Source organism: Rhipicephalus sanguineus, chromosome 1, assembly GCF_013339695.2.
Source record: "Rhipicephalus sanguineus isolate Rsan-2018 chromosome 1, BIME_Rsan_1.4, whole genome shotgun sequence".
NCBI classification, from domain to species: Eukaryota; Metazoa; Arthropoda; class Arachnida; order Ixodida; family Ixodidae; genus Rhipicephalus; species Rhipicephalus sanguineus.
Genome location: NC_051176.1, coordinates 86,741,221 through 86,752,758, shown reverse-complemented (window position 1 = coordinate 86,752,758; position 11,538 = coordinate 86,741,221).

Genomic DNA, 11,538 nt, shown 5'->3' with positions numbered 1-11,538 from the left:
CAGCCGACGTGGCGTGACGTAGCTGGCCTCACTTCACGATGGGCGCAGGCCTTGTCAAGTATACATGATGTGTTGCGAAGCCTAACTTCGACCAAAGCTAATCATCGAGGAAATGCCACTCAGTCGCACAAAAAGTCTTCCTAGCTGTTTGACCCTTACACACAAGAGCGTGGCAACAGTGTCGCCTCTGCAAAAGTCTGTAAACAGTCAAAGCTCGATTCCCAGATCAAACGACATATCCTAATTTAACAAATGCCGTTTGGAAAGGCCAAGCCAGAGAATACCACTCATGCAAAAAAGTGCTTCTAATTACCTTTGCGCCAACAATCAAAACTCGATTCTGATATAAACCGACATCTCTTAATGTATAATTATTGTCGTTGGGAAAACCTTGCAATACCACTCATGCAAAAAAGTGCGTAAATATTTTGCACTTGGCGAGAAAAGTATGGCCACAGTGTTACGTATGCACTAGTCTATCAAATATTAAAAATCAATTCAGAGGTAAACGGACATATCGCGATTTACTAAAACCATAAGAAAAAATACCACTGATGCAAAAAAAAAGAGCTTGCAGTTATTTAACACTTGGACCGAGAAGTTTGGGAGCAACGTTGCGCACGCAAAAGTCTGCCAGCAATCCTAACTAGATGCAGAGATCCACTATCCGCCTCGTGCGCTGCTGCTTTGAGTTGTACTGGTGGCGCCACCAACGGCGAACGGTGGCGAAAGGTGGCTACGCGCGGCTCATAGAAGCCGTGGGCAAAGCGCCCGTTACTCGCCGTTTTTCTATTCATTTTTCATTCTGGTTTGATATTTGTACTGCCGACGCTGCTCCACTAGACAACCATGCCGTTCGTTACGCCGATTGTTCTATATTATTTGTTTTAAAATGACAGGCCCGTTTTTTTTATGCGTGCGCGCGATGCACTGCGTACGTTTCTTACGTGCATGTATTCAAGTTGTTTTCGTGATCTGTTAACACAGATGAAATAAAAACTGTTGCAGTACAAAACAGCATTCTTGTTTTATTGAACACCCTAAACAGTACAACAACGACTATTACGGCTGTACGCCTGCTTAAGAAAAGCACAAAAGTCACGCGTTTTTATCTTCGTCCAACACTCGTAGCACTCCACTAGGCCAAGAAAACCAAAATCTAACTTGCTGAACGTTTTAACAGCCGTCACACACCTGCATAATAATGCGTGAAAGTACAGTGGCGGTCAAAATTTTGCGGACCACGGGAGCGCATGGCAGACAGCTCCGAGGCGCCTTCTCACGGCTGCTTGCGAAGCTCCAGAGCGCTAACTGCGCATCCTTGTTTACCTGCCTGCCTGATCGTTCGGTCGCTTCAAGTGCGCGCGCGCCGGAAAGCCAGAGAAATCGCAAGGTGCCGCTTCTGCAGTCGCCACGGAAGCACCGAGCGATGATATTGCGACGAAAACATGTAACTTGTACTGGCAGTGCTCGGTGCGCGCCGCACTCAACGCTTTGTTACCAGACGCTTCGCAGCGTGGAAAATACGCTTTGCGTCAGTTTGTCTCGAATCGACATGTGTGATAAGACTACCCAGCAGCTTCCATTCGCGGAACTCATGCATAATGCATTTTTTTTTCTGGTGCTCGGTGCAACTATCATGCGCCCGTTCATATGCGCTATGAAAGAAAAAAACTTGGCATCGACCGGTGTGTAGCACAAACCTACAAGGAGAACCCACATGGGTTAAAAAATGGAGAAGAAAAATCTTGAAAGCTGACGAAAATTTTGTCCAGACCAGGACGAAGTTTTCGCCAAGTAGAAAAGTTTTCTTTTAGGCAAATCGTTCGGGGCTTCCGCGGTAACTGCAGAAGCGGCACCTTGCACTTTCTCTGGCGTTCTGGTGCGCGCGCACTCGAAGCGAGCGAACGAGCAGGCCGGCAGGTAAACAAGGATGCGCGTGCGCAGTGCGCGCTCTAGAGCTTCACAAGCAGCCGTGAGAAGGCGCCTCGGTGCTGTCTGCCACGCGCTCCCGTGGTCCGCAAAATTTTGACCGCCACTGTACTTTAGCAAATGACCAACAAACATTCACACAGCGTTTTTTTTTTGTTCACAGACCGTGTTAAGATACGAGAAAGCTCTAACTGCATTGCAATCCCATATTTCGGAATATATAATCACTTTCACCCTTGAAGCCACAATACTCTAACACATGCGCTTTAAATTGAGCATGGGATTACTCAGACTTATAAAGCAAAAGCGCAGGCGTGGCATTACTCAGATTTATATAGGAAATACGCACGCGTGTAATGTATCTCGTATGCTATATTCTTCTTTGGTACGTGCAGCTCAACATAAAATGCGATTCTAGAAGTAATGTTCGTGGAGTAGCGAGCATATAGAAGGGCAACTACTTACAGCTTCACTTACCTTTGCAAAAACGGTATTCCAATTACAATTCAATATTAACCGACACAACAACGATAACAACACACTTGTTGCACACAGGCGTACCAGGTTTTAAGTGTAGCACAATCGTGCACGTACAGTAAGCTAGAATATTCTGGCACAATGTCGTCAAGCTTGCAGTCATTTCAGCGGTTCCTACGATGTAGCACCAGTCGACGGCCTCGCGTCATCAAACAGCTACGACGCCGAGAACTACACACACAGCTCACTTGAAAAAACGCGGTCTTGCAGGAGGCCATCTTGTCCAGCAGCCAACAGACAAAAATCCACAACTGAGGCGTTTGAAACATTGCCGTTGATGAGATGGCAGCTGAACGAAAACAGGGCTCATCGTCCGACGTGTGGCCACCGCCTTAACACAATAATAACACTATAATAAGGAAGACGCGACGAAAGCGACGAGCCCAACCGGTCTCGTCGGTTGCGCTAGTGCACAGTGCACGCGCGCGCTTTCATGGCCTCCGAAAGAAATAAAAGAAAGTGGAGAGAGGAGTCACCTTGGAGCATGGCATAACGGTGGAAGCAAGTGGACGTGTTGCGTCGTCGGTGTGGCGTATTGTCGAGAGATGGCGTTAGTTTGTTTTTCCGCAACGGAATCGCAACTTCATCCAAACTTCATTCATAATGCATGGGATCCTATGGGGGGTTGGGAGAGGGTGCAACCGCCTGAGCCGATCGGTGGCGCCACCATACCGATGCACGAGGCGGATAGTGTACTAGAATAATTTCCTAGTGACGCGTCTGAGAAAGAGCGCGCGCGCCCGTTTGTGTAGACGCCACCAGGCGCCGCCACTGCGCCTTTTTCTAGTAGACCGGCCGCTGTCTCCACCCCTGCGTTTAACGTTGTCCTTCTCCGCGTTTGTAGGCGTTCCTTAAGCGCCCGATTCTTTGATTGCTGCACAAAAAGACTGCATTTACTATTGTATAGTGTAAAAAAAATTGTGAAAACCACAACTCACTAGTATCGACAACGTCGTCTGCGAACCTAAATGCCGCAGACCGGCGGATTCATTGCAGGTCGGGACATCGCCTGCAGCAGTGTCTATTCGCATTTTTTTATCATCAATTAGCACAAACCCAGCATACGGGTAACTCTGCCTGTTCTGCTTCTATTGCGCAATATCACAAAGTGCACAGATGTGCGCAGCAACGTCTACGCTGCGTTGCTACGCCAGAAGGCGTACAATGAAATAACGGCCTCGACGGACGTATATTGATGGTGGTAAATTTTTCGTACTTTATTTTCCGTTACAGAAACACAGCTAAAAAAGATTATTCCGGCGTTTTCTTACCCCATTTCACGGCGTGGAATGAGACTATCGGCCTCGTGCGTTGCTGCTTTCAGTGGTACTGGTGGCGCCACCAACGGCGGACGGTGGCGATAGGTGGATATGCGCGGCTCATAGAAGCCGTGGGTAAAGCGCCTGTTACTCTCCGTTTTTCTATTCATGTTTCATTCTGGTTTGATATTTGTACTGCCGACGCTACTCCACTAGACAACCATGCCGTCTGTTACGTCGATTGTTCTATATTATTTGCATAAAAAAACAGGCCCGTTTTTTTATGCGTGCGCACGATGCACTGCGTACGTTTCTTACGTGCATATGTCCAAGTTGTTTGCGTGATCTCTTAACACAGATGAAATAAAAATTGTTTCAGTACAAAACAGCATTCTTGTTTTATTGAACACCCCAAACAGTACAACAATGACTATTACGGCTGTATGCCTGCTTAAGAAACGCACAAAGGACACGCGATTTTATCTTCGCCCAACACTCGTCGCACTCAACTAGGCCAAGAAAACCAAAATCTAACTTGCTGAACGTTTTAACAGCCGCCACACAGCTGCATAATAATGCGTGAAAGTACTGTAGCAAATGACCAACAAACATTCACACAGCGTTTTTTTTGTTCACAGACCGTATTAACATATGAGAAAGTTCTAACTGCATTGCAATAACATATTTGGGAATATCTAATCACTTTCACCATTGAAGCCACAATCCTCTAATACATGCGCTTTAAATTGAGCATGGCATTACTCAGACTTATAAAGGAAATGCGCACGCGTGGTATTACTCAGATTTATATAGGAAATGCGCACGCGTGCAATGTATCTCGTATGCTAGATTCTCCTTTGGTACGTGCAGCTCAACATAAAATGCGATTCTAGACGTAAGTTTCGTGGAGTAGCGAGCATATAGCAGGACAACTACTTACAGCTTCACTTACCTTTGCAAAAACGGTATTCCAATTGCAATTCAATATTAACCGACGCAACAACGATAACAAGACGCTTGTTGCACACAGGCGTACCAGGTTGACGCTCGAGACCAAGCGCGGTATTTTAAGTGTAGCACAATCGTGCGCGTACAGTACGCTAGAATATTCTGGCACAATGTCGTCAAGCTTGCAGTCACTTCAGCGGTTCCCACGATGTAGCACCAGTTGACGTCCTCGCGTCATCAATCTGCTACGACGCCGAGAACTACGCACACAGCTGACTTGGAAAAACGCGGTCTTGCAGGAGGCCATCTTGTCCAGCAACCAACGGACAAAAGTACACAGCTGAGGCGTCTGAAACATTGCTGTTGATGAGATGGCAGCTGAACGAAATCAGGGCTCATTGTCTGACGTGTGGCCACCGCCTTAACACAATATTAACGTTGCAACGTTCAAGGAAGACGCGACGAAAGCGACCAGCCCAACCGGTCTTGTCGGGTGCGCTACAGCACAATGCACAGCGCGCGCTCTCACGGCCACCGAAAGAAATAAAAGAAAGTGGAGAGAGGGGCACCTAGGAGCATCGCGTATCGGTGGAAGCAAGAGGAAGTGTTACGTCGTCGGTGTGGCGTATTGTCGAGAGATGGCGCTAGTTTGTTTTTGCGCAACGAAATCGCAAACTTGATTCAAAATGCATGGGATCCTATGGCGGGTTGGGAGAGGGTACAACCGCCTCAGCCGAGCGGTGGCGCCACCACACCGGTGCACGAGGCGGATATGGAAACATCTCACATGAAAGCGTCCGAGAAAAAAAAAATGTCATCCATCATTTTGTTCACAAGAACTACCACGTTGGACGTAGCGTCGCAGGGGACACACACGAGACAAGCAGCTGCAAAGCGCGTCTGTACCGGCCTAAACCGGCGCGAACTGGCTCCACGACTACAAAAAGGCACAGAAAGGCCACCAGTGGCGTCTACTGGTGTTTGCTTCAACCGGCCTATTGCATGCTTGCTGTTTTGATTGCAAAAGGCATAAAAAAATTGGGGGACCCTTAAGCTTCGCCTTTAAGATTTGAACGCGATAGCGAAATCCGGCCGCCAATGCGCACTTCAACCACTAAGTGCATACCTATTATTGTGTATTGTTACACACACACACACACACACACACACACACACACACACATACACACACACACACACACACACACACAAACACACACGCGCGCGCGCGCATGGTACACGCACTGGTACAGGTTTTCGATTTAAAGCACTTCCCTGTGCTAGAGTCGAGACATATTTTCCACAGTTTTCACAGTGCCTCACAGATTGCAGCACATTATCTAATGTTTGCTGTTTGCTTGGTCAACGCCTCCTCTAGAAAGGAGCATGGCCTCCAAGATGGCGGGGACGCCGCGCGCCCGCCATCTCGGAGCCCATAAAAGGAGACGTTGAACTTGTCCATCTTGGCACAAGTTCAAACATATCAAGACGTTGGCTTGATATGTTTCCCGCTAGATGGACATAGTGGTCCATTTTTGGAGCTCTTTGAGCGGCGATGGCTGCACTATCCCGGCTTTTTTCGAAGCATAGCGTCGCGCAAAAAACGTAGTTTGATGGTCTCGCCAATGCGCCTACAAATCGCCGAATGGACTCATTTTCGTCGTGACAGCTGCCGAACAAAATGCGTTAACGAGACTCCTTCCACTACTTCCACTGCATGGCATTTATGTACTGTTTTTTCCCGAAGCAGTTCCAGTGGTAGGACACCTGCTTGCCACGCGTACGGCCCGGGTTCGATCCTTAATGGGACGTAAGATTTTTATTTTTTATTTAATTTGCATCTTTCTCGATTTTTCGCTCACGGACAATTTTTCACTCAAAAGCGACGTAGCGACGCCGACACCGACGGCGGCATTTCTGCGAAACGAGCTCTCTAACGCTATCGCGTTAAAAGCACATCGCTGTTCATTCCATACATATGTACGCCAGTCTAGCTATCACAGCAATTTGAAGTTATGTGTTGAAACACACGAGGATGTCTGGAAGGCTAACATTAACAGCATAAGGTGAGATGCATCAAGCTTCCACAAACACTGAGTCTGTCAGGCACATGAAAAAAATTCGCTAACGTGTCATGAGAAACAGAAGGAAACAATCAGCAAGCTTCCCCGTGCACGCACGACCAGCGCGGGAGCTAAAACTACCGATCTTGGAGGCTTTGTATCTCACCTTATCATAAATTGCTTCAGGGGGCGGCGTCAGGTGGCGACATAGTAGTATGGTGTGCTCTGGCACCGCAGGCTGTCATCGCAAAAAGAGCCACGTTTCCGGCGCCAGACGGCACACTACCCCATTCTGGTACACCATATATCCACCAACATATCGTAATTTAGGTGTTCGGTACTCAGAAGTCTGTCAACAATCAAAACTAGATGCAGAGATCAAACGACATATCGTAATTTAATAAGTCGTTGGAAAAGCCATGCGAGAAAATACCACTTATGTGCACAAAGAGTGCTCGCACAGTTTCACACTTGGACACAAATGTGTGGCAGCGGTATTGCGTACGCAAACGTCTGTCAACAGTCAAGACTAGATGCAGAGATCCACCGGTATATGGCAATTTATGGCGGTATTTTGTAAGCATTCCTAAAACGGGCGGTGGCGGTCCGTCCGTTTGAGTCGCACGCAATTGGCCAATGTGAGCCGTGACGAAACGAAACGGATACGCAAGAAACCGTCTCGAGTGCCTATGTTTCAGTCCAATCCAAGCCGTCTCGCAGCCATTTTAATCCATCCGTTTCGTTTCCCACTGTGTCGGAGATCATCCGAAACGAAACGGATGGACTAAAATGGCTGCCAGACGGCTCGGATTGGATTGAAACGTAGGCCTTCGAGACGGTTTCTTGCGTATCCGTCCATCCGTTTCCTTTCGTCGCGGCGCTCGTCACGGCTCATTGACCAATCGCGGGCAACTCAAACGGACGGACCGCCTCCGTCCGTTCTAGGAATGCTTACAAAACACCGCCATTAATGAATGTCGTTGGAAAAGCCATGCGTGAAAATACTGCTTATGTGCACAAAGAGTGCTCGCAGCCGTTTTACACTTGGACACAAAAGTGTGGCAACGGTGTTGCATACGCGAAAGTCTGGCAACAGTCAAGACTAGATGCAGAGATCAACCGACATATGGTAATTTAATGAATGTCGTTGGAAAAGCCATGCGAGAAAATACCACTTATGTGCACAAAGAGTGTTCGCAGCAGCTTCACACTTGGACACAAAAGTGTGGCAACTGTGTGGCGTACGCAAAAGTCTGGCAACAGTCAAGACTAGATGGAGAGAACAACCAACATATGGTAATTTAATGAATGTCGTTGGAAAAGCCATGCGAGAAAATACCGCTTATGTGCACAAAGAGTGCTCGCACAGTTTCACACTTGGACACAAAAGTGTGGCAACGGTATTGCGTATGCGAAAATCTGGCAACAGTCAAGACTAGATGCAGAGATCAACCAACATATGGTAATTTAATGAATGTCGTTGGAAAGGCCATGCGAGAAAATACCATTTATGTGCACAGTGTGCTCGCAGCAGTTTCCCACTTGGATACAAAAGTGTGGCAACGCTGTTGGGTACGCGAAAGTCTGGCAACAGTCAAGACTAGATGCAGAGATCAACCGACATATGGTAAATTATTGAATGTCCTTGGAAAAGCCTTGCGAAAAAACACCACTTATGTGCACAAAGAGTGCTCGCAGTAGTTTCACACTTGGACACAAAAGTTTGGCAACGGTGTTGCGTACGCAAAAGTCTGGCAACAGTCAAGACTAGATGCAGAGATCAACCAACATATTGTAATTTGATAAGCGTTGTTGAAAATACCTGGCGAGAAAATACCACTTAGGTGCACAAAAGTGACCGTAGTTATTTAACAAGCTTGGACTGAAAAGTTTGGCAACAGTGTTGCGTACGCAGAAGTCTGTCAACAATGAAAATTAGATTTTTGTGCACCATTTAGGTGCACAAAAAGTGGTCGTAGTTGCTCAACAAGATTGGAGTGAAAAGTGTGGCAACAGTGTTGCATATGCAAAAGTCTGTCAACAGTCAAAACTAGATGAAGAGATCAACGGACGTATTGTAATTAATAAATGTTGTTGAAGAAACCATGCGACAAAATACCCCTTGGTGCAAGAAAAAAAATTCACAGCATATCCACGGGTGAATGATGAAGAGCTTGGGCGAAGCTCCTGAAGCAATTGTGGTTACACCGTGAAATCTTCAGTGGTTTCACGCAGCAGTAATCAAAGCGATAGCCCAGTACATCATCAAAGACGTGACAAACACTGTATATATTTATAGAAGAAATTTTAATAATCGTGGTTTCCGTTCCCCCTTCATTATAACGGCTTTATGGTCGGTGAAGTGATGGATCGGTGATGGGTCCTAGTGGGATGTTTGCAAAGACGAAGTAGTGGGCAGTTTGCAATGGTGGCTTCCGTTCCCCCTTCAATATAACGGCTTTATGGTCGGTGAAGTAATGGATCGGTGATGGATCGTAGTGGGATATTTGCAAAGACCTAGTAATGGGCAGTTTGCAAAGGATCGGTGATGGGTCGTAGTGGGATGTTTGCAGAGGTGGTTACGCCGGACAACGGAGACGTGACAAGGTTAGACTAAGAGGAGCTTCGCCGCTAAAAGTGTTCGTAGCTGTTTCACACTTGGACACAAAAGTGTGGCAACAGCGTTGCATACGCAAAAGTCTGTCAACAGTCAAAACTAGATGAAGAGATCAATCGACATATTGTAATTTGAAAAATGTCGTAGGAAAAACCATGAGGGAAAATACCAATGAGTATAGTGTACTAGAATAATTTCCTAGTGACATGTCTGAGAAGGAGCGCGCGTGCCCGTTTGTGTAGACGCCACCAGGCGCCGCCACTGCGCCTTTTTCTAGTAGACCGGTGGCTCTCTCCCCCGCTGCGTTTAACGCTCTCCTTCTCTGCGTTTGTAGGCGTTCCTTAAGCGCCCGATTCTTTGATTGCTGCACAAAAAGACTGCATTTACTATTGTATAGTGTAAAAAAAATTGTGAAAACCACAACTCACTAGTATCGACAACGTCGTCTGCGAACCTAAATGCCGCAGACCGGCGGATTCATTGCAGGTCGGAACATCGCCTGCAGCAGTGTCTATCCGCATTTTTTTATCATCAATTAGCACAAGCCCAGCATACGGGTAACTCTGCCTGTTCTGCTTCTATTGCGCATTATCACAAAGTGCACAGTTGTGCGCCGCAACGTCTACGCTGCGTTGCTACGCCAGAAGGCGTACAACGAAATAACGGCCTCGACGGACGTATATTGATGCTGGTAAATTTTTCGTACTTTATTTTCCGTCACAGAAACACAGCTAAAAAAGATTATTCCGGCGTTTTCTTACCCCATTTCACGGCGTGCAATGAGACTACATGGAAACATCTCACACGAAAGGGTCCGAGAAAAAAAATGTCATCCATCATTTTGTTCACAAGAACTACCACGTTGGACGTAGCGTCGCAGGGGACACACACGAGGCAAGCAGCTGCAAAGCGCGTCTGTACCGGCCTAAACCGGCGCGAACTGGCTCCACGACTACAAAAAGGCACAGAAAGGCCACCAGTGGCGTCTACTGGTGTTTGCTTCAACCGCCCTATTGCATGCTTGCTGTTTTGATTGCAAAAGGCATAAAAAAACTGGGGGACCCTTAAGCTTCGCCTTTAAGATTTGAACGCGATAGCGAAATCCGGCCCCCAATGCGCACTTCAACCACTCAGTGCATACCTATTATTGTGTATTGTTACACACACACAACACACACACACACACACACACACACACACACACACACACACACACACACACACACGCGCGCGCGCGCGCGCGCGCGCGCTACGTATCTATAGTAATGGTACACGCACTGGTACAGGTTTTCGATTTAAAGCACTTCCCTGTGCTCGAGTCGAGACATATTTCTCACAATGCCTCACAGATTGCAGCACATTATCTAATGTTTGCTGTTTGCTTGGTCAACGCCTCCTCTAGAAAGGAGCATAGCCTCCAAGATGGCGGGGACGCCGCGCGCCCGCCATCTCGGAGCCCATAAAAGGAGACGTTGAACTTGTGCATCTTGGCACCAGTTCAAACATATCAAGACGTTGGCTTGATATGTTTGCCGCTAGATGGACATAGTGGTCCATTTTTGGAGCATTTGAGCGGCGATGGCTGCACTATCCCGGCTTTTTTCGAAGCATAGCGTCGCGCAAAAAACGTAGTTTGATGGTCGCGCCAATGCGCCTACAAATCGCCGAATGGACTCATTTTCGTCGTGACAGCTGCCGAACAAAATGCGTTAACGAGACTCCTTCCACTACTTCCACTGCATGGCATTTATGTACTGTTTTTTCCCGAAGCAGTTCCAAGTGGTAGGACACCTGCTTGCCACGCGTACGGCCCGGGTTCGATCCTTAATTGGAGGTAAGATTTTTATTTTTTATTTAATTTGCATCTTTCTCGATTTTTCGCTCACGGACAATTTTTCGCTCAAAAGCGACGTAGCGACGCCGACACCGACGGCGGCATTTCTGCCAAACGAGCTCTCTAACGCTATCGCGTTAAAAGCACATCGCTGTTCATTCCATACATATGTACGCCAGTCTAGCTAGCTATCACAGCAATTTGAAGTTATGTGTCGAAACACACGAGGATGTCTGGAAGGCTAACATTAACAGCATAAGGTGAGATGCATCAAGCTTCCACAAACCCTGAGTCTGTCAGGCACATGAAAAAAATTCGCTAACGTGTCATGAGAAACAGAAGGAAACA